This window comes from Macaca mulatta, chromosome 9, assembly GCF_049350105.2.
Source record: "Macaca mulatta isolate MMU2019108-1 chromosome 9, T2T-MMU8v2.0, whole genome shotgun sequence".
NCBI classification, from domain to species: Eukaryota; Metazoa; Chordata; class Mammalia; order Primates; family Cercopithecidae; genus Macaca; species Macaca mulatta.
The window spans coordinates 29,094,413-29,119,230 of record NC_133414.1 but is presented as its reverse complement, the minus strand read 5'-3'; the positions used below and the strand labels follow the sequence as shown (position 1 = coordinate 29,119,230).

Below are 24,818 nucleotides of genomic sequence, written 5' to 3'. Positions count from 1 at the left end.
ACATTGATGGGTCTTGACTCTTTATCCAATTTGCCAATCTGTGTCTTTTAATTGGAGCATTTAATCCATTTACATTTAAGGTTAATATTGTTAATAAGGTTAATTGTTATGTGTGAATTTGATCCTGTCATTATGATGTTAGCTGGCTGTTTTGCTTGTAAGTTGATGCAGTTTCTTCCTAGCACTGCTGGTCTTTACATTTTGGCATGTTTTTGCAGTGGCTGGTACTGGTTGTTCCTTTCTATGTTTAGTGCTCCCTTCAGGAGCTCTTGTAGGGCAGGCCTGGTGGTGACAAAATCTCTCAGCATTTGCTTGTCTGTAAAGGATTTTATTTCTCCTTCACTTATGAAACTTAGTTTGGCTGGATATGAAATTCTGGGTTGAAAATTCTTTTCTTTTAGAATGTTGAATATTGGCCCCCACTCTCTTCTGGCTTGTAGTGTTTCTGCTGAGAGATCCGCTCTTAGTCTGATGGGCTTCCCTTTGTGGGTAACCCGTTCTTTCTCTCTGGCTGTCCTTAACATTTTTTCCTTCATTTCAACTTTGGTGAATCTGACAATTATGTGTCTTGGAGTTGCTCTTCTTGAGGAGTATCTTTGTGGCGTTCTCTGTACTTCCTGAATTTGAATGTTGGCCTGCCTTGCTAGATTGGGGAAGTTCTCCTGGATAATATCCTGCAGAGAGTTTTCCGACTTAGTTCCATTCTCCGCATCACTTTCAGGTACACCAATCAGACGTAGATTTTGTATTTTCACATAGTCCCATATTTCCTGGGCTTTGTTCATTTCTTTTTACTCTTTTTTCTGTAAACTTCTCTTCTCACTTCATTTCATTCATTTGATCTTTAATCACTGATACTCTTTCTTCCAGTTGATCGAATCGGTTACTGAAGCTTGTGCATTTGTCATATAGTTCTCGTGCCACGGTTTTCAGCTCTATCAGGTCATTTAAGGACTTCTCTACATTGGTTATTCTAGTTAGCCATTCGTCTAATCTTTTTTCAAGGTTTTTAGCGTCTTTGCGATGGGTTCGAACTTCTTCCTTCAGCTCCCAGATGTTTGAGTTTCTCGAGCCTTCTTCTCTCAACTTGTCAAAGTCATTCTCCGTCCAGCTTTGTTCCATTGCTGGCAAGAACCACCACTTTCTTCAAAGCTGTCAGAGAGGTACATTTAAATCTGCAGAGGTTTCTTCTGCCTTTTGTTTGGCTATGCCCTGTCCCCAGAGGTGGAATCTACAGAGGCAGGCAGGCAGGCCTCCTTAAGCTGTGGTGGGCTCCACCCAGTTCGAGCTTCCTGGCCGCTTTGTTTACCTACTCAAGCCTCAGCAATGGCAGGCGCCCCTCCCCCAACCTCACTGCCACCTTGCAGTTAGATCTCAGACTGCTGTGCTTGCATTGAGGGAGCCCTGTGGGCATGGGACCCTCCTAGCCAGGCACAGGATATAATCTCCTGGTGAGCCATTAGCTAAGACCCTTGGAAAAGCACAGTATTAGGGTGGGAGTGACCCAATTTTCCAGGTGCTGTGTGTCACAGTTTCTCTTGACTAGGAAAGGGAAATCCCTTACCCCTTGCACTTCCCAGGTGAGGCGATGCCTCGCCTTGCTTCAGCTCTCGCTCAGTGGGCTGCACCCACTGTCCTGCACCCACTGTCCGACATGCCCCAGTGAGATGAACCCAGTACCTCAGTTGGAAATGCAGAAATCACCCGTCTTCTATGTTGCTCACGCTGGGAGCTGTAGCCTGGAGCTGTTCCTATTCGGCCATCTTGGAACCCTTGTCACACACGGAGTCTTTTATTCAATCTTCTCCATAACCTATTGAGTTGGAAACTGTTATTATCTCAGTTTTACAGATAAAGAAACTGAGTTTCATAAAGATTAAATAACTTTCCCCAAATCACTCAGGTCATAAGGAAAGGACTCAAGAAAACGTGGGTTTAGAGGCTGCTCTCTGAACCAGCATTGGAAGGTAAAGCTCAAGTGCCCAATGCACAAATGTATGTGGACTCCTAGGCTTGTGGTTGTTTCTGAAGGACTAAGCCTGGTTGAGAAACTCTGCTTTATAGGAGAGAGCACAAAAAGGAAGGGGACTTGGCAGAGAGTTTGCTTGCTTCATGTTGGAATGATGTCTGCCCTTCCTGTTAGAACTCCCACATCCTCTTTTGAAAATCCACCCCAAAGGCTCCATTTCTCTTTTCAGTTTTAGCAATTTTCCAACCCCCTTGCTGCTCTTGCAGCTGGTGTATATTCTTAATTTACGCCAATTAAACTTTTTTGGTTTGAGACAGGGTCTTGCGCTGTTGTCCAGGTTGGAGTACAGTGGCACGATCATAGTTCACTGAAGGCTCTAACTCCTGTCAAGTGGTCTATCTGCCTTGGCCTCCCCAGTAGCTGGGACTGCAGGCGCGTGTCAGCATACCTGGCTAATTTTTTTATTGTTTGTAGAGATGGGGTCTTGTTGTGTTGCCCAGGTCAGTCTTGAACTCAGCCTCAAGCGATCCTCCCACCTCAGCTTCCCAAAGTGCTGGGATTACAGGTGTGACCATGTTGGGCAGAATTAAACATTGTTGTTAGTAGTAGTTATAGTATATGAAGTTTAAACCAGATTCTTTATGATTTTTTGAAAAAGCAAATCTTTTTATTTATGTCTATTGCATCTTCAGGCTATTAATATTCTTAATTTTCAATGCTAACTTTTTTATTTTGTTTTGTTTTGAGACAGAGTATTGCTCTGTCACCCAGGTAGGAGTGCAGTGGCATGATCTTGGCTCACTGCATCTCTGCCTCCCAAGTTCAAGCGATTCTTCTGCCTCAGCCTCCTGAGTGGCTGGGATTACAGGCACATGCCACCACACCCAGCTAACTTTTCTGTATTTTTAGTGTAGGCAGTGTTTCATCATGTTGGTCAGGCTGGTCTCAAACTCCTGACCTCAAGTGATCCACTTGCCTTGGCTTCTCAAAGTGCTGGGATTACAGGCGTGAGCCACCATGCCCAGCCCTCAATGCTAAGTTTTACAGTTACCTTTCAGTTAATCAGGAATATGTAGAGCCACTCTGCATCAGCCCGTTGCTTTTCTACCCAGTTATGCTGGGTGGCACACTACAGCATCCACTACAATTGTATTCAAGCTTTGTATATTTTTATAGATCACTGGAAAGGTTTGTACATTACTATTGATCCAGCTCGATCTTTTCTAAACCTTCAGGATTTTCATGCCCAGATTTGTTGCAGATAGGCTGTTTTTATTTTAGACTTTGCACTCCACAGTAAATAGCTTCAGCTTATTTTTAAAAAAAAACAAACTGTGACACCAGTTTCTAATTTTTTCCAGATATGGTTTTCTAATTTATTTGAGATACAAGTTTCTAGTTTATTCTAGGGAATATATAACATGTTGCCTTAAATGTAATCACAGATATTGTTTACAAATCATACAGCACTTATCCAACATCTTGAGAAATTTATGAAGGATAATTTGAACATGAATCTTTTGTTTTAGGATCCTCTACATATTAAAAGGGTCTATTAAAAATAGTGCTGCTATGAGCTTCTGGACATGTATTTTGGTGCATGTAAGCACCGACTGATGTTGAGTATATGCCCAGGAGCAGAATTGCTGGATCAAAGGGCATATGTACAATTAGCTTTAGTAATTATTATTAAATTATTATTTTTACTCCATTGATTTCATGCCAGATGAGGGTTCAGATATAAAACCTGGATAAATATTTTGTCTGTTCAGAATTTTAATCAATCAACTGACTTGACTTTTTCTTTCAGTTTATTTGAATTCAAAGATTTTACTGTAGGGAATTATTTTGGCTTCTACTTTTAGTTGATCTGGACATGGCCAAAGCAGGAGAATTGCTTGAACTTGGGAGACGGAAGTTGCTATGAGATGAGATCGTACTACTGCACTCCAGCCTGGGTGACAGAGCAAGACTCCGGGTGGGGGGGAGGGGAAAAAGAAAGGAAAGAAAAGAAAAACTGGAAGCTGATCTGTCTATGAGGCTGGTAAGCTGTAAGCGCGTGAGACATAGTGGCCTAGACAAGGCTTGGTTACAGATTGGATGAGAGAGTAAGGGAACAGGAAGAATTAAGAATCCATTCACAAACCTTTTTTCTACCACAAGGAGGGAAATAATCATAGTAATAACAGTTGCTAGCAAGCCCATTTTTATTTTAAATTTCATTAGATAACTTGGAGTCACCCATTAAATGAATAATTATCCAATATTAGAATATTAGGCTTAATAATTACACTAGCAAATAGCCAATATAAATAGCTCATATATATGTTACAAAATGTGTATTTCAGATTGATCTATTTTAAAAAGAATAACAATCAATTACTAAGCCTTCACCCGTGGCCTGTGTGCTTTATTCCTTATTTCATTTAATCTTCACTGTAACCCCCTGGTGCAGGCATTACTCTCCCATTTTAAAGATTGGGAAGCTTTAGCTCGACAGTCTAAGTGATGCATCCAAAGTCCTACAGATACAATGCAGGATCCGCTATAAATCAGTAAATTACTTCATAACTCATATTTGAGCAACATAACTCAAATAAACTTACGCACCAAAGAGAATTCCCATGAGCAAGAAAGCAGCAGAGCCCTAAGAAGGTGCTGAGCTCCAAAGCCTTTAGCATCTTTTTTCCATCTGTAATCTCTCCTCTTTTCTTATTTGTTTCCTTTTACTCTTTCTCTGCAAGTTGACTTCCTCTCTTTTGCCACTGTTTTCTTTACAGCTTCTCCTGGATTTACACATCCAGCTACCCCAAAGAGGCCACATATTTTCCCCACCCCCAGTTTCAGTTCAAAAATCTCAGACAAGGGAAGCTGATTGGCCCAGTTTAGGAAAAGTACCCGCCCCTTGTCCAATCAGTGGTGGACAAGGAAACGTGATATTTTACAAGATGGCTTCCAAGACTTGCCACTGGAGGTGGAACACAAGGGCAGTCAAAGGAGTTCATGATATGCTGGAAAGGCATTCCAAAAGATGTGCACAAATGTGACAAATCAGAATTTAAATTTCTGAACCAACTGATGTGAGAAATTCTTAGGTCAGTTGACATTCATTATCTTTTGTCATACTGTTATCTAGGCTGTTTTAGAGTCAAATATATGCTTTTAGTATGAGGTTGTTATTGCACTTGTTTTAAAGATGTACATAAATATGTACAAATAGATCAATAAAGATTCAAAACAAAGGTACAGAGGACATTTTACCCAATATTTAACTTGTAGAATATTCTACCTCATTTGTGAAAATGACAAATTCTTTCTGACAGCTTTGGCTAGTTTTATTTATTATTATTGTTTTATTTTTATTAAAGAACTCTTCCATAAGGCAAGCTTTGTGAGTTAAATCAATGTAAATTATAAATGTGAAAGGTAATCATTTATATTTTTTTTTTTGAAAATATTCCAGACTCAGCTACTGCCAGCTGTTGGTATGGATTCAGCATCCTGAAATTTAAACAGAATAACAGTTGGCTCTTTTTTGTCAAATACTTTGTGATTATATGAGGTGAACTATTACACTGTCAACCTAAGTTTAAGAAAAGATACACTCCTTCACCATTTTAAATTTGTGCAAAACAGTCTTCACTTTATGCACATGTAAACCTGTGAAGCATTCCCATGTTGGTTTGGGGATTTTAAACTTGTCAAATTATACATCTCGGTATTTTATATCTGTCGCTGTTGGCTCCCAACTTTATGTTGAAACCACAGCGTTTTTCTGGCACTCACGTGAAGCTAATACTCTTCCCCTGCTTTAAATTAGCTGCTACTTAGTGATTAAGAAAGAGTGCACTAGATGGCAAATAACATTAGTAACAATAATATATCCAAGTCACTGTCAACTATACAGTCTGCCTCAATTTGGGGCTGTTTGAAAACCAAATACCTGACCATAATGTTGCAGTCAAAAACTTCATAGCAACAGGTGAACACCCCTCATATTTTGCTTTTGTTTGGTTTAGAAGAAACCAAAAAAATCTGAAAACAAAAAGTCATTTCCTCTGAGTTACATAAAAAGCTTATCAGGTGTGAGCCTCTCTTTCCTGAGTTGAGTGAAGCCAGAAAACATTGCCTTCATACTTGCTGCCGCGTGTCATATTTTTAGAGATTGTTACTTATATATCCTCAGAAGTTTACTATAGAATCACTGCCAGCTCAGAAAAAAATTCAGGGTTAAGAAGTATTGGATTCCACAAAAATTTGATTTTGGACGGGAGAATTATTCCTTTTCTTAACATCATCATGTTACCAAAATTAGGAATGTTGGACTCAGTTACAGTTTTTCTGATCACAAATAGAAAAAACGACAGAGCTGGGTAGCTTATCTCGCCTAAATTGAACAGTCCAGGGTTCCTCCACATTTAAATAGGTTTGGATATCAAAAGCGTCAGATTGGCATAAGATGATGCGGGCACATGTTAAAATATCTCTTGGTTTCAAAGAAAGACGCTTTCCTGCCGAGCCGTAGGTCCACTGGATCTGTTCAACAGCAGCTGTGCCCCGCAGCTTTTTTTGTTGATAAATGATCCGTTTCAAATAAATGTAATTGCAGCCAACTCTGTAGAAATAATTGCCTTCTAAAAAAGAAAGTTTGGGAGGGTCAAAAATACACAAACAGTATGGTAAAATAAAGTATATGCTGCTCCTTTTAATGGAAAAGATTGCTACTGGGTACCTTTGCCAAATTAAATCAGTGTGCCAAAAAGTCGAGGAATCTGGCAGATGCTACAGAGAGCAGTTCCATCTTTCATCTATATTTCGTTTCTGTATTTATCTAGCTTTAGAAAATGTTGGGAATGTCTTTTCCTTCCGACTTGGCCCTTTTGCTAAACCACAGAAATACACCGGCAGCTTCTTGTAGTTGTTTGGTTACTTAGAGTGCAGTCAGTCTTTAAACTTGTGAGAAATATATTCTTTCCATTGGAAATTATGAAACATCAACAACTATTTGTTCCCATTTTCTGAAATTTATCACAGGAACAAAAAAAATCCATTATATTAATTGGCAGCTATTTGACTCAATACACAAAGGCAGAAAGCCAACTCATTATTTTTAGCCTTCAGCTGACCCAAAATAGTGTTCTCGTATAAGAAGTTATTCACAGATGCTGAATGTAAGAATTACTACTAATAATAATGGTATTTCAGACTTCATGAGTAAGTAGTTCTTGGCACTCAGAAAATATCTTCTGTTTTTCCCTTGAAAATAGCAATCCTGTTATATACAAAAAGTAAACAGTGCTTGAATTAGTACGTTGGAGTTTTTAATGTACCAAAAACATGCATGCATTAATAGTCCCTTCTAAGACTCCTTTTTTTTCAATTTCTTCAGGATTAATCCAGTTTTGTTATTTAAAAAAATACAAAAATCTTAGATTCTTAGGAGCTTTGTTCTTTGTGTTTCTCAACCCATCGCCATGGAGTAAGATGTCCCTCTTTGAAATAAAAATACAGGAGCTAAAAAAAAGTTACATTAAAAATCAAATTAATTACAGCTTATGCAGATTTCAATCAGAACAACTCTAGGTGCTCCGGAGTGAGGGAGCACAATGGTTCGTCCTTATGGTTAACAAGTCAGGGCTTGCGGATACTGTGTTCGTTTATAATATGCTTGTGGAAAAAGCACTTGGTTCTCTACATCTTTGTTTACCCAGGAGCAAAAGTAAGAGAAATATTTGTAAAGTTTATTTTATCATTCTTTATGAGCCGCGTTTAAATTTTGAATCCCGGCAGAGAGAGGGAATTAGAAAAGCACCCTAATGTTCCATTTACAGCAATGAAAACCATCGTTCGGTTTGATGCCTTAGTCTGTATTTATAGTCTGTATTTATACCTCTGCTTATTATAAGAACATAAAATATACACACTAATGACTGAAAACACTGATATTTTCTCTAGATCCATGATTTTCTGATTGTGGAAATCTGATCAAATTTCTGTGAAAATATATTTCTAAGGTATTTTTTCTTAGACAATCACTTGCCTAGGAAATGACTTGCCAGAATATCAACTTGATATTTTCATTCATGCCATTTTGCATGCAGAGAAGTAAAAACAAAAACCTCTTTGGGAATGAACTGTCTTTATCAAAGAAGTGAAGAAACGCTCATCGAAGATGTGTGGCCAAGATGGCGCCCGCGATAGGTCTCACTCTGAGTGACAGCAGCATGGGACCGTGTGGTCACAGGGGAGCAGAGATGAGGATGGGAGCATCCTCGCTGTGACCCAGAGAGGCAGCAGAGATACTGGTGTCTTTTACAGTGGAATTGTGTGGACAACAAATTATCCCTCGGGAAGAATATGACCTTTCTTGCATCAAAATTTGTTTTCAGTTACACTCCTACGAGTCCCAGAAATCCTCACAGTGGGCAGTTGAGGATCTGGAAAGGCAACTCGAGAGCCTGACTTGAGCGACATTCCCTGCAAAGCCAGGGCAAATCTTGATTTATATCTTTGAGGCTTAGTCGTGAACCACTGAGCTATCCTCTTTAGGTTTGATGTTTATGAAATCCGTCCTCTGTGTTTCAACACCATTTCAAGTTTCTGCTCTGATAATTATTCAATTAAATTAACAATTGAATATTAACCAACACTATTAATCAATTGATAGTAATTATTATAATTAATTAAGTCAAAACCACTAATATGGCTTAACTGTATTTTCCGTATTCCTTGAAATCCTAAAGAAATTATGTCCTACCATAAAACTAATGATCTGAGAGTGAACCATAAAGGTAAGAACCCTGTAGCTCACAGGCACTAAAGCTGCCACAGGCCATTTTTCAAGAATTAAAAACATCAGAGGTTTCTAATGTACTTTTTTATAGGATATCGCAGTGACTTGCTTGCAAATTTAGATGGGTTTTGCAAAAAATCATTTTAGATAGAATAGAAATATGTTTACATATTGGTATAATTTAGGAAGACGTCCCCAAATTCTCTCACTGATCAAGTTTAGAAAACGGATAAATCTTTTTTATTTAATGAAGTAAAAAAAGACAGGATTCAGGGAAATGAATGTGTGTTTGGTGTTAGCAGATCTGGGTTTGGATTCTGGCCCCGAGTTCTGCTGCCAGGTCACCCAGTACTCCTGGGCTCTGTGTCCTTATCAGTTCTATAAGGATGATAATATTTTCCTCAAAGAGTTATAGGAAAGATGAAATACCTTTCTGTATACACACACATACACACTCATATGTATTCAACTGTGTATATGTACTAAATATATATACAATTGATCCTTGAACAACATGAGTTTGAACTGCATGGATCCAATTTTATGCAGATTTCCTTCTGCCTCTGCCACCCCTGAGACAGCAAGGCCAACCCCTCTTCCTCCTCCTCCTCTTCAGGCTACTCAACGGGAAGATGACAAGGATGAAGACCTTTATGATGATCCACTTCCACGTAATGTATAGTAAATGCACTTTCTCCTCTTTATGATTTTCTTTTCTTTCCTTTTTCTTTTTTGATGGGAGTTTCACTCTTGTCACCCAGGCTGGAGTGCAGTGGTGCAATTTCGGCTCACTGCCACCCCTGCCTCCTGGGTTCAAGTGATTCTCCTGCCTCAGCCTCCCGAGTAACTGGGATTACTAGTGCCTGCCACCATGCCTGGCTAATTTTTGTATTTTTAGTAGAGACAGGGTTTTGCCATGTTGGACAGGCTGTTTCTTCCTTATGACTTTCTTAATAACATGTTATCCCCTGTTAAACCTCTCTTATTTTAAGAAGCCAATATATAACACACATGATATACAAACTTGGTGTTAATTGACTGGTTATGTTATTGTTAAGGCTTCTGGGCAACAGTAGGCTATTAGTCATTAAGTGTGGGGCAGTCAAAAGCGATATGTGGGTTTTTGACTGTATGAGGGCGCGGTGCCCTAACCCTCACATTGTTCAGAGAGAGAACACACCCGCCTCACAGTGGGGGCATCTGAATGTTGCTGCAGCTGTTGTCGTTATTATAGGAGGAGAATCGTCAAGTTCAGGCTACAGGTGTGAGATGGGTGACGTTCTAAGTTGCTTCTTCTCACATCTGACCTCCCTGGATTAAAGTCCCATTCCTGTACATCGAACCAACTCAGACAGCAGGTATTCAGCTCTCAGCCTCTCTGCTTTCCACTGTAGACAGAATTGGAGGTGCCAGCTTCAGCAGCCTATCTCCTCAGGGCCAAGAAGCTGTGTAGATGGGTCCTGTGTCCGTGGCGGGATCTGACGCTCCTCCAAGGGCCTGCTGGTGGGACTGTGCCGGCCTTGAGAGTGGTTTTGTTCTCTGTGGCTCGGCCAGGACGCAGGGCCACGCGATGTCTACAAGTACGGATGTGCTGGTGCAGCAACCCCTGCACCTTAGGTCGTGTGTTCTGTCGGGCCTGGGTGACCTCATGAAAACTCAGAGCCACATCACAAAGTCGCTGATGGTGGAAAGCTGCACAATATAGGATAGCTCAGGTTTCCATCCACAACTACAGAAAAACTTTCCATTAAAATCAGAGCTTTCAGGCAATTTCTTCGGAGACCCTATGACTTAGATAGGTGTCTTCTGCATGCAGAATCTGGGCTGTTGGTAAACAAGGACATCTGAGAATTAAATGAGAGAATCGCTAAGAAACCTCAGCTTGTGTCTACCCTGATCAAGCCTTCTCTGTAATAGTCTTTTCTGCAAGCGTATACCCATACATCTGTCACTGCTCTTTTGAAAACACTAGCATGGTTTCCTGTTGCTTTAAACAAGCTCTTTCATGTTCTGCCCGCTGCCTGCCTCTCCATCATTATCTCACTTCTTGCCCCTCATCCTTCCTCATAGCACAGCCTCCTGGATGTCCACCAACCTTCATCCTCCCGTCTTTGATGATAGCACATGGCAGCCAGCCAGAGAAGATGCTTCTCAGCTTCCCTTGAGTCTTGCTGTGGCCGTGTGATTAGCTTCTCACTAATGGGAAGTGAGAAGAAGTGATGCGTGCTATTTGTGTTTCTTGCCCTATGTAAGGGATGCCTGTGGCTTCATGGGTTCCATCTCTATCCCAGAAGGCCGAGGCATAGCGCCTTTGGAGCAGCTTTGGACTCACTGAGATTGGCCAGCACAATGAAGGTGGCAGAGCGATGCTACCAGCGCTAGACCACATGCACGTATAATGTTACACCAGGGAAAACAACCTTCTAGATTATTTCAATCATTACATTTGAGAGTTTTTAGGTTAAAACAGTTTATCCTGGACTCAAATCAGTGCATTCATAGGACTTGTCTTGGCAATCATCTGCTACTTTTGTGCCCTCTTGTGAGTTGTCAGTGACACTCCAGGATGTCCAAGCTGGAAAGCAGAGCAGGGCCTGGATGTCACTCACCTTCTGGTCAGCACCTTGGTGCTGCACACACTGCAAATCCCTGTAAGGTGGCACCATGTGGAACTTTCACCACTGTCCTTCCTCGGCTTGGAATATTCTCCAAATCCCCATGTTACACAGTGCTTTGTTCATAACCATCTTTCAGGTTTCAGATTCGCTCTTGCTCTTCAGGGAGGCCTGCCTTTACCCTGCTGTCTGTAGTCACCCAGGACTTGCACGTCTCTTCCCCATTGTAACAACATAATTGTGCATCTCAGCAAACTGCAAGACCCCTGTGGAAGTCAAGCCTTTCTTGTCTACTCCTGCATTTCCAGGAACTAGTTCAGTGCCTGCCATGGAGCAGAACATAGCAGATATTTGTTGAATGAAGCAATGGACTATTCGCCCCACTTTTTGTCCCACACATAACCATAATATCCTAATATCAAAATACTCTTCAAATGTGAAGACAAAATAAAAAGTATTTGAGGAGAGATGCATACTTACAATATTTTTCTTCTATGTAGCCACATAAGCCACGGAGTTTAAATTCTTTATTTTAATTTTGAAGAATACAGGGAGGGGCTGAGTTCCTACAATGCATTTTATTTCCAATGCTGTATTTTCCCTGCTGCTAGAGAAGTTTAATTTCCCTCCTTGATATTTTTTCAGTTTGTACCCTGGAAAAGTAAGGTGATAAATACAGGCAATCATTGCAAAGTATGACTATTGCCGGGTGCTAATGTTTTCAAATTGCTGATGATTTTTAGGGACACCACAAACTGGCCACACTGTCAGAAGCCTTTGGCAGTCATAATTGGCAGCAATAAATCAGACTGTAAATTTAGAAAACATGCACCGTGTTTGAGAATGCACCCCAGAGTCACCTCTAAATATGTCATGGCCATGTAGCTGGGGTTCAGAGTAAACTGAACTACCCTTTATTATGTATTTTGTGGTATATGAAAAACTTCAAAAAGCACGGCCAGGCAAGGGAGAAAGCCAATCTGTTAAGGTAACAATTTCATCACAGATTCCACCTGCCCCTGCCAAGTTGGAAAAGCCATATTGCACTGATACTTTCCTCTTATACCCTTCGACTTTACTGAAATAATTTGAAAAAATTATTCCTATTACTTATTCCTTTCATGATAAGTAGGATAATTTTCTCAGTAGCTGCTTATGTCACAGTAAAATGATACGCTGAAAAAGAGATGTTTAGTTTTAACCCACGAGAGCTTTAGCGTACCATGGGACCATGATAAATAGGATGCCCGTGGTGAGTGTATCCTGCTGAAATGCAACATTAACTCCTTTTGCCATATGTGTTGAGCAATAACGTTTAAGGAGAAAAATAGTATTCCTGGTCATGCGTGCTCTGGTAATTCATGAAATGTGCTAACCGGTAACACCAAAAGGAGCCCGCCAGATCATCATGTAGATTTCCAGGATGTTTTTGACAAAGTTCTATACCAAAGTAATTGAAAAGAAGTGTGTGTGTGTGTGTGTGTGTGTGTGTGTGTGTGTGTGTGTGTCTGTGTGTGTGTGAACAACATGAGGAGGGGGCAGAAAGTTGATCTTGTGGATAATTAGTGGACCTAGCTGCGATACAAGGGACAAGAGAGAAAGTAGTCAGCACGTGACGTATTCTTTGGCAGTATGCTTCTAGGGTCGGCGCTAGGAATAATCTTATTGAAGAAGCTAAAGATATTTGAAAGAGGGCATGTGTGATAAGATCAAGTCAGTGTACAAGTAAAGGTGTGAGAAAAATCAAACCAGAGACACCCAGAGACATTGTGTCCAGGCAAAAGAGTGACTAATAAGTTTCACTGGGTACCAAAGAATTATTCAAGGATATTTTTTAAGGATTCTGAGTTGAAATCAGTGAAAGGTTCTGAGGAGTGGTTTTTAAATCTTCTCAGCCTCATTTGTTGCTGCAGCTGAAATACGCCAAGCATCTGAACTTCAAAATACTGTTTATTGAGTTATCTCTGTGTTAGCCCCTGAAGATGCAAAGATGAAAGTATGTGGTCCAGCCTTCAGGGGAAGCCCCAGATGTGCTTGACTGCGAGTCCAGTATGGTGCAGGAGCAATGATGCACTGTGGGTCAAGGCAGGCACCTAGAAGGGTGAGCCTCAGGTAGGTCCTGGTGCCCTCACAGACTGCATGTGGCATGCAGGGGAGAGGGGAGCCACATGCACCCACGGACCCACAGGGAGGGTTTGCAGAAACAAACAGGCTCCATTGAGGGGAACAATTGCAAACATGAAGGCACATGGCTGGGACTACAGAGTATGAGCATGATGGCCAAAGGGCCAGAGAGGACCAGCTATGCCTCAGAATATGCCAACACCGGGCATCCAGGAACCAGGCCAGTCCAGCTTCTTCTGTGTGGACACCTACGCCAAGGGAGGCCATCTGCATGGCAGATAAGCGCATGGAATCTAGGGCTTGAGTTCAAATCCTGACTTTGCCAAACTCTGCAACTTTGGGCAAGTTGCTTAATCTTTCTATGCTGCAGTTTCCTTATCTATACATTGGAATGTTAATAATAAAATTTAGCTAGGTTTGTTGAGAACTTCAAAGGAATCAGTATCCTATAAGGCACTTCGAGTAGTGCCTGATATATGGTAAGCACTCACTATGGAAGTGTCAGCTATTGTTCCTATTATTCTCTTCCTTCTTGAAGGTTCTCTAACCCCTCTGCCTTTCCTGGGTCTATAATGATGAATTTGGGCAGGGGAATGTCATTTTCGGTGATGACGAAAAAATGTACAGGTTTAATATTTTATAAATGTTACCTCCAATTCATAGAACATTTGAATTAGTATCAAACAAGAACAAAGAATTGTTCTGATAGACCAGAGTCCATCAGTGTTGCAGGCAGAGGTAGCGTTATGTGCAGATGTAAAGATGCATCCAAGCACAAGACAGGTGGACTTCTGGGAGCACTGTCCCCTGGGCCACTGGCCTCCAGATCCCTCCTCATGCCTCTTCCCTCCCCCATCCACTCCTTCAGGGCTAGACTGTGTTTTCCTCATGGTGCCTTTAACATCACATCACAGCTGATCAGCAACATCTTTACCTGATAGAACAAAGGAAAAAGGACCTGTCCACCTGCCCAACTTATCCAAAAGATGTACTAGAGAAAAAAAAATTATTTAAAGAATCTTGCCAGAAGTATAAGATGTGCACTGAAGACAGCTATATTAATACTAAATAAGTATTGGCATGAATAAGCCATTTCAGTGCCCCAGATCCAAACTGATATTAAAGTAAGATCAGTATTGAGGGAACGACTTTATTAAATCTCCAACAGGAACTCTGGGTTGATCCTGGAAAAGGCTTAGAGATGCAATCCACTCCAATGTTCCAGGGAGAATATTCAGACGAGTCAGTAAAACATAAAAACGATGATCCTCTTCATGTATATTTTAGAGGGCCCCAAAAGACCTTCCTGAATAGAACCATTTCACTAGGCTGCCTGAAACGCACATGTGATATTGCCACATAACTTGAAACTTCATAAATTAAAGATCTGGTTGAAAACTATCTTCTCTAAAATTTGTAAACATTCATTTTAAATCTGGGAAGATTAAGCAAGGCTATCAGCCACTTAACACTCGGTAGGAATGTGTTTAAACTGTGTTCTTCCAAACATCGACTTGAGACTCTCAATGAGAGAATGGGAGCTTCAGGGACTATGGTGCAGTGGTATGGGGCAATTGTTAGAAGAGTAAGTGCAGATTGCGCAGACCCGTGTGTAATGAATGGAACATGAGTAGGCTACCAGATAGGAGTGAGCAGCAAGGGGAGGTGTTATGTGGTGAGAAAGACATTCCAGGAAACCAGGAGGTGAGGAGACCAAGGATTAGGCCCCACTCCTATTACGAAGATGAACAGTTTTTAGAGTATCATGGAGTTGGAGAAGGTTCTTCAAGGATCTCTATGGGGAACAAGAAGGAACAGCAAAGTTCCACGACCCTGTGCCCCACTTTGTGTTCAGATGTTCCATTTTATCTTACATGTGTATGTTCACATATATGTGGATTTCATAGAAGAAGTAAGTTTTGTCTGGGGAAAAAAGAAACAGGTTCCACTGCTTATATATATATATATATTTTTTAATTGCTGTCTGAATACCTTGCTTAGGACCAGTCTTGAAGCTCTGAAAACCTAAGTTGGCAAAAATCATGTAAGATGGGCTCTGAAATGAACACAGTCTTTGCCAGAGAGGAAGAAGGATCATTCTGTTCTAAAACTCGTTCCGTTTCTTTCACTGAAATGTGAAGTTCTCATATAGATGAAATTGAAAAGCATCGTTTTATATCATTTTTGCAAAAAGACTAAAATTAATATCTAGTTGCTTATTAAAATGTTAGGGGATTATCAGGGGACTTTTTCAGAGTGGGTAGAAACATTACTCTGTATTGTACTGTAATATTTTTTAGGCTCCATTTTTAAAGGTCTTAGACAAGTTCTGTTAGAAATAAGTTATAAAAAAGAAATAACAACCACATTTGACATATGCCTTCCAAAAAATTATATGAGACAAGGAAAACATTCCTCAAATTGGTAGCAAATGACAAGACAGACTCTTAAGATGCACTTGATATCAACAGGGTGAATGGAAGGAAAGGCCGAGGAGGCCTTGAGAATGAGGTTAAGTCAACGGGAGTTTGAAAAAAGCAATTATTGGACCAAAAGAATCTTTCACTTAAGGTTATTTCTCAAGAAATTAGTCGTTTATTTTCATCCTTATGAGCTTAGTAGGAGCAGGGATTTAGTAGGAGCAGGGAAAGCTATTTATTTGACATCGAAGAAGAAAAATTGTGCTCTTCTTTCCAGCCTTGTACTTTATTTTTTCTATATTAATCTGCTTTTGAAAGCCGAACCAAAATCAAAATAAAATTGGGAAAATGGCTCAACAAAAGGATTTTGTTTCTTTTTTTTTTTTTTTTCCTTTTTAATTCTTTGGCTTCATCTCTTCTGGATAATATCTATTCTAATTTTATCCACATGAGGGATGAATTCTATATCCAAAAATGTATTTTAAATATTGGCTTGTCTTTGGTTTCAAATTTCTTCTAATAATGAGTTCATTTTGGAAGATAGATAAATATAAAGGCAAACATAACATTAAGAAATTATACTTTTTCTAATGTTAAGGAATACTGTGGAACTAATTATTCATTTTTAATATGGGTATTAATTCTCTGTTTGACTTTTTTCTTATATTAAACAATTTTGAACTTTTCTTACTTGTTAAGATTTAACAGCTTTGCATCAGATTACACAAATTCTTAGCATTTTCCAAAGTAAAGTTATCAACCAAAACAAAATTATTTCATGGAAAGCTTATTTATATAATTAAGGTAATTGTTTTCTAATAGATGGTGCATATCTTTTATTGCTTTAAAAATATTTCCATGTTAAATTATGAACAGTAACCCTATGTCTGCATTAAGTAGGGATATTACTCACATGAACTTGCCTTTGATATTTAAAAAAATGAAGTTAAAGCCAGAAAAAATCTCAACTTCCTGTCGCACACCTACAAACTTACCCGTAGTTACCTTCAGTCTAAACATCTTCCTTCTGGTCTTTGAGTATTCCTTCTCCTGGCCTTTCCCATCCTCTGTAATGGTGATCTCATTTTGACTTCTCCAGAAGCTATAAGTTCTGACATTGGCAATTCCCTCTCACTTCTGCGTATTTAGTCTTAATCTTCCTTCCTAACCCCCCATCAATTGATCATGCCCACTGCAGAAATCATCATATCAGAGAAGTAGCATTCTCTGAGGAGCCTCCTTGCCCCAGCTGCTCCTAGCTCTTCAGTTCACTGTCTTCTGACTTTTGCCTTAGAAACTTCAGAGACTTCCCTATTAATGATCTCAAGGATTTTCAAATGTCTGAATTCAAGGGATTCTTTTCATCCTTCAAGGAATTTAACTTCCCCGAGGCATAGTATAATACTGACATCCCCGTTTCCTTAAAGTGTCACCCTTCACTGGTTTCTGTGATTTCTTGGCCTCCTGGTCCTGCCCTTCCTCTCTGATGACTCCTTATCTCCTCTGCATCTCCTTCTGGCCAATCCACTTACTAGAACTTTTAAAATAGCACAAGTAATATATAGTCACAGAAAAAAGAACAGAAGCTAAAGATGAACAGAAGGGGACAATGTCAACTGGAGCCCACTGAAGACCCCTGTGAACCTTTCTGGGGAATAAAATTTGGCTTTGGAGAGCCATTAAAATATTTTGAGTTGGAGAATCAGTGGGTCCCATTGGCCCTTCAGAAGTTACTCTGGTTTGAGAATGGATGGACAGGGCTGGAAGATGAGTTAGGCAGTAGCTCAGGGCAAGAGAATGGTGATTGCAATTAAAATGATATCCCCGGAGATGAAGAGAAATGAGTGGATTCAAGCAAGAGATAATTGACAAGTAAAAACAACAGGAGTTTGTGACTTTTTGGATGTGATGCCTGGGAAAGAGGGCAGAGTGATGATGTCTAAATGTCTGGCTGGGACAACAAGATTTAAGGAGGAGAGAAGAAATCTGCTTGTAGGGGGAAGTAAGAGCTCATTTGGGGCACAATGGCTTTGAACATCTTGGAAAACATAAAGCAGAGACATGCAGAATATATATATATATATATATATATATATATATATAGTGTGTGTGTGTGTGTGTGCGTGTGTGTGTTTGCTATGTATATATGTCCTTAAAGACATAGATTTGAGAGCAGTTGTTCATGAAATAATGAGAGTGAATGACATTTCCTTTGGAGGGTGTATAGACAAAAAATGAGGTTGAAGGACATACCATGATGTCCTGAGTCATATCATAATGGGTTAAGAAAGAGGATTCCTGGAAAAAAGCAATTAAATATTAAAGAGGTGAAAATACAAACAAACAATCAGGAAAGTGTTATTTTCACAAAGTCAAGAGAAGAGAATATTTTAAGCACAAGAGCATGACTGATGGGACAAGTGTTATTGAAAAGTAATGTAAGATAAGAACCAAAAGTGTCCCCTGGATGCATAGCAAAGCGATTACAAATGCCTTGAATAAGAAGTGAGGAAATAGGGGCAGCAAGTGGAGGTCACCCTTGGAAAAGTTTGACTGAGAAGGAGAGTGAGGATGCTAGCTGGAAAGTGCTAGCTGGAGAGTGAGGATGCTAGCTGGACGGGGATATAAAGGAGGTCTTGGTGGTTTTCCATTGTTTGTTATGTTTCTGTTCTGAGATAGCAGATATGTTTAAATGTTAATTGGCAAGAGCAGGAAGAAGGGTGAAAGAGGTAGTGAAGATACCGGAAAGAGGGGGGCTAATGGCGCAGTCAGCTTCCAGAGGAGGTGGAGAGGGAGGCAGGAGGATGCAGAGCATGAGGGCAAGGAGATGAGCTTGGGCAGGAGGAGACACCTCTTCCACATGACAGATGGGAGGAGGAAAGGACGCGTGCACTTGCAGCGGGAATCTGTGCGTGTGGTGGCAGTGAGTTGGGCCACTTCCCTTTTCGTGATTTCTATTTTCCCCACCAAGTAGGAGGCAAAGACATATGCTTGAGAGTGAGGGAACTGAAGTGGTGGGTTAGGTAATCTGAGGAGAGTGGAGATGGTTTTAAATAGCTGCTGTGGAGAAAGTTGATGAGAGAGACACCTGGGTGGATGACCGGGCAACATGGAGAGCTGATGGAAATTAGGGATCATAATGTGTGTGCCATTGCTGCAATGGATGTACATGATCTGGAAGCCTGGTTGAGAGCCAGAATTTCAATTTGTAATATCACTATGGGAGAAGAATGATAGAGAACAGAGAGTCAAACCTGGTGACAGTAAAGCAGGTGACATGGCAGACCAGAGCAGGGAGACTGCGCTGGTAGATCAGTGCCTTTTGATATTCTTGATCCCATTCTGCCTTCTCCAGAACCTGGAATTTCTGATAGACAGCAATGAGAGGCAGAGATGAAGCAGTCACTGGTATTACTAAGGTCTGGATATGACCATAAGAATGACTGATTAATTAATGTGGAATTGAAGTGAAGATCAATGGAGTTGAGGAAGTCAGGGTCTGATGTTAGAGGCGAGGTGCTTGGAGGAAAATGTTTTTGTCTTGTTTGTTTACTGTGAGGATGAGGTGTCATTTTCAGTCATAATTTTATTCATATATTAGAAAAACATGGATTCAGTAGCTCAGGTGTTAACAAGGGCTGCTATTCCACTTATTGTATAGGAAACATTGGCTCAAGTCTCCTGCTTTCCATGCCCTCGGCAAAGTCTGGCTTGTAAAGGATTCCAAATATTGCCACAGACATCTCCAGCTTCTGATAACCTGATCCAGGCTATGCATTGTCTCGCTCCTGTACACATGTTGTCCCTATCCTATGTGGAGCTGACCTAGATTTGGAACTCAACCCTTTTTACCTGTCCTCCTCATTAGCAGCTTAGTCATGAAGGCAACAACCAAACCAAAACATTTCCGTAACATCGTTACGTACAAAGCAAAAATAGTCAACGTTTTGGAGTGATGGAAGGACATATGCATTGCAGCAATTCCAGCAACTTCTGAGTTGAGTATTAGGCATGTCAGTTCTTAAAAAGACTCATGGCCATTTCTAAATGAAGCTACCATTCTCCCAGATCGCTAAGTTGTCTTTTCTCTTCTCTGCTGTCTCCCCTTGAAAAGAAAGAAAGGTTCTAATACATTCTGAATCTGAGAATTTTTGCTTTCACTAGGCTGAATCTTTAAAGTCAGCTTCAGATCTTTTTGCATATTGAAAACTTGGCCTAATCATTAAATTCAATTCAAGAGATGGTAGTGGCTCAGACCAGTGAAGGTAATGAGAAGATGTCAGGACAGATTCTGGGTTTATTTTGAAGGTAGAGCCAATAAATTTTGTTCATGGCTTGGATAAGGGCTATGAGAGAAAGAGAGGAGTCAAGGATACGCCAAGATTTTCAGCCCCAGCAACTAGAGAGATGAGTTGGCATTAGCTGAGTAGGGGAGGCTGTGGGAAATAAGGTTTGAAATGGGAAGATCAGGAGTTCAACTCTGTCCTTTTTGAGGTGCCATTTTTATATCCAAGTGGAGATGTCAAGTAGGAAGCTGAATGGTCTAGAGTTCAGGTCAGGGTTGGAGACTTAAAATTCCAGAGAAGTCACAGTGAAACCCAGCTTGTTCCACTGTTTGACCGTTTTATATATACAACCTTTCCCCAAGAAATGTATTTCCAAATAGTCTCTCAAAAAATGGATCTAACAACAGAATACAGACAGCCAACAGACTTTCAATCTCACACCAATGGGAGAGAACCCAAGTTAAATGCAGGCATTATATTCAGAGTTTATATCAAGAGGGCAATTTTCTTAAGTCTAGAGGAAACCTGTGGATTGTTTCTAATAAAGAGATCTATGGATTGTTCCAGATAATTTAATTCGTGTCTTTGTTTACCTGTGGGGCTTTAGTCCACTTTCTGCTAATATAAAAGAATATAGACTGGGTAATTTATGAGGGAAAAAATTATTTCTCACAGTTCTAGAGGCTGGGAAGTTCAAGAGCATGGCACCAGGATCTGTCAAGTTTCATCCCATGGCAGAAGGGCAGGAGGTGGAAGCAAGTTCATGAGACAGAGAGCAGATGGGGGCCAAACTTACCCATTTATTAGGAGCCCAACCACCCTGTAACAGCATTAATCCATTCATAAGGGCAGAGCCCTCAGGTCTTATTCACTTCTTAAAGGCCCCACTTCTTAATACTGTTACAATGCCAATTAAGTTTCAGCATGAGTTTAGAAGGGGACAAACATTCAATCCACAGCAGGATTTGATGTTCTCCTAGACTAGAGACTGATACAGGAGAAAACAGTAATTTGAATAAGAACTTACTGATCTATTTTTATGAACATAGAGATGTGTTAGTTCTAATGCCTTGACTTTTGTTTTTGACCATCTAATGGGAAACCATGAACCTTCTGTTAATGTAACCAGATTAATTTTCAATGTAACTAGATTAAAATTGCTTATTTGGATCAATCCAACAGGAACTGTAGCAGAGAAAATGAGTTAACAGTAAATATTATTGCCTCTGGTCAACAACAATCTCTAAGTCAAGATAATAAGAGTAGTAATAATAACAACTTTAATTTAGGGGCACATGGCATGAGGACTTTACATTAAGTTTCCCATTTAATCCCACATCTATCTTATTAGGAAAGTACTATTAAAAATCCTAACTTTACTGATAAGAAAACTAAGGTTTAGAGAGAGTTAACTCAGGTCACATATAGTTAGGAGGACGTAAAGTCAGGATTCAAATTCAGACTGTCTGAACTCAAAGCATAAACTCATAGCCACTTTGCTGCATAATCTATGGGAATTTTTTTTTCCAGAGAATTGCCATCTACACTTTGATCTAACCAATAGCAAAATGCAATTCTAAACAATCTTGTCCACATAGATCTTTTAAATCCATCCTTATCCTATTATTTCTTTAGCATTCTTATGTAGGAAGCTCCTATGTGTGCCAATATTCTTTATATTTAATAGGAGTAAAAATCCAAGAGCAAATTAAGGCCATTCCAAATGACACCATGAGCTTCTGCCCTGGGCAGACAGAAACTTATCACTTCCTTTTCCTCTGATATAGGGTGCTGAGCAATGTTCCACAATCCCCTGACCAACCAGCCATCAAGTCATTCTTCTTTTCTAGCATTTTTAGAAGAAAGTCAATAGGGCTCTCTCTATGATATATCCCATTTCTACTCCCAATACTATTAAGCCAATGTGCGAATCTCCTGTCTGTCTGTTTGGGCACAAAAGCTCTCTAATAGAAGGTTCATGAAGAAACATGGAAGAAAACCCAGAAGATAAACTTATGAATGTCCACACAGAAAGAGTACTGGATCCAATAAGCAGATCCAAGTTTTGCAGACATGGACCTCAGATCACACACACACCTATCACCTTGAGGAGGACAGACACCAATAAAGGCAAGCCCCTTGACTCCCTTCACTGACCAAACAGAACTAAAGGTTTTGCTCCAACCAGCAAATGTTACATATGTTTTGAGGCCCCTAGCTCTGGTGAGCTGTCATATGAAATGAATTGCTGAGGCTCAGAGTCTGGATGTGCAAGACACTGCGGTGGATTCTCTGTTGGAAGAGCTGCAGAACCCAAGCCAACCCAAATAGTTGGGAAACCATTCCATAGGCAGACACAGTCCAAAGGCATTTCTTGTTACTGGGTTGTGCATGAGTGCTACAACGTCACTGCAATGCCTTGTAAACAGGAGAATGTCAGAAGGGTTCCCAGTTCAAATCAGCTCTGGGCACTTAAGATCTTTCGGGAAAACCCCTAAGCCTGGTATGCATTCCAGAGCTCATCCGGCTCTAATTAAAACTCATAATTCCAGGCTGTGTTCACCCAAACAATGTCAAGTCAAACCACAAGAAAATCTGTTATCACTCAAATTGGTACATATTTTCCATACAACTGAAATATTATATAAAATCATAAACTGTTAAATGGAAATGTAAAAATTGAATTCAGACCCAATTCCCATGCTACCTTTGTCACACCTTCCAGGAGATGTGAACTGTGGGTCACAGCTGCATGCCGAGGGCATGAACCTTAAGATCAAAGCCTTTTACACCAGAGGAAGCATTGGTGTTAACCCAGTCTACAAACAGCTCCTTGTGCCTTTCCCCACGTTCTTGTTCACTCCAACGTTGTAAAAAGTTATTTGTTTGAATGCTGTTTTAAAGTGCTCTGTGCAGTTAAGTTTTCAAAAGCATGGGGGCTAGTTTTTCCTTCAGTGTATATATGAAACTCCCAATAAATTTAAAGTCCTTAGGTGTGTTTTGGGGGAGGCAGAGGATTAAAAGGAGAAAAGTTGGAAAGGAACAAGGACTTCAAAAAGGTAATCCCCTTAGAATATTAAAAAATGTCTTTATTGTTGGAAAGAAAGTCTATAGATCAAAAAATAGACACTGAAAAAGTGTATACCAATTTCATACTTACTTGTACCAAATTTGTATTTCACTTTCCTAAGAAAACTATTCCTTTTATGTAATTGTGACAAAAAGATTAGAAACCGCCCTCACCTTGCTCTGTGTGTGAGTGATTTGAAAATACGCACTGCCTTTCATTTCTGTTAGCTGCACATCAAATTCAGGATTTTGTACCAACTTTCTGTTGTATGAGTATTTGTTAGTTTTAACAAAACTAGTGCCTTAGTTTAAAGAAACTAGTGCCTTAGTTTAAAGAAATTAGTGCCTTAGTTTGCTTGTGAGGCTCATAGGAAAATAAAAACATATTCCTGAACCCAATTCAAAACCAAGACACATATATGCTACATATTTTTCAGATGGTGGTTTGGGACAGTAGCATAACCTTATTCAATTTGTAAAACAGCATTAGATGCGTAGCCTCTGGCTGTATAACAAAGCAATGAGTAACATTTATTGACAATAAAGTTAAACTCGGGAAAAACAATACAGTTAGCTAGCAGCAAAACTCAAAGAGGGATCTGGGGGTATGTCTCAAATAATAAGCCATTCAGACCCTGAGCACACAGAAAATTCTAGACTTCCAATTCTATACCCTTGATTGAGACTGTACTTAGCTAAGTAAAATGGACAGAGCAGGCTAAATTCAGCAGTAAAGAATAAATCATAGTTCTTTAAAATAGTGGGATGCTGGCCGGGCCCGGTGGCTCACGCCTATAATCCCAGCACTTCAGGAGGCCAAGGTGGGCGGATCACTTAAGATCAGGAGTTTGAAATCAGCCTGACCAGCACGGTAAAACCCTGTCTCTACTAAAAATACAAAATTAGCCGGGTATGGTGACACATGCCTGTAATCGTACCTACTCGGAGGCTGAAGCAGGAGAATGGCTTGAATCCAGGAGTCTGAGGTTGCAGTGAGCCAAGATCACACCATTACACTCTAGCCTGGGCAACAAGAACAAAACTCTGTCAAAAAGAAAAAATAAAGGTGGGGGGGGTGTTGCTGGGCTTCATTGGTTTAATTGTTAAGCTAAAATTTAACCAACCAGCATATGGGATATAGAATGAAGCCTTGTGGTTAATGTAAGAAACTTAAGGGAAAATAAATTCCCCCAACAAAGAGCAGTCCTCTTGGTACATTCAGGACTAGAAGTTACTCAGATAAAGAAAAATTTAATTTATAGAGTAGAGTCATATAAAGGGTACCTGCTTAGATTACACGTTTTCTTCTAACATAAGTCTTGTGAACACACAGGAGATGCTGCCTCCAGCAACCCTTATCTGGTTGACTCCGGGAATAGCCAACACACAGCAGCTTTCTGTGTGCCAAACATTATGACTCATAGGCTTGACACTCACAGTCCATTGGTTTATGCAATGGGAAATTATGTAAGTGAATCAAGAGTTTGGAAATAAATACAACCGACTCTTAGAAAGCCCAAGCAGAGACCGCAGAACAATGAC

General features: G+C 40.1%; 1 protein-coding gene and 1 long non-coding RNA gene across 2 annotated transcripts in view; one reads left to right on the top strand and one right to left on the bottom strand.

Annotated features, from left to right (window-relative positions):
* ODAD2 (outer dynein arm docking complex subunit 2) overlaps positions 1–24,818 on the top strand; it is a 190,411-nt gene that overhangs the window by 156,643 nt on the left and 8,950 nt on the right. The gene's annotated exons all lie outside the window — the stretch shown is intronic.
* Positions 1,705–24,620, bottom strand: LOC144331386 (uncharacterized). Its single transcript, XR_013398487.1, has 3 exons — positions 24,561–24,620; positions 24,219–24,299; positions 1,705–1,813 (listed from the first exon to the last, which is right to left on the bottom strand). It is a non-coding gene; the product is annotated as an uncharacterized LOC144331386 (long non-coding RNA).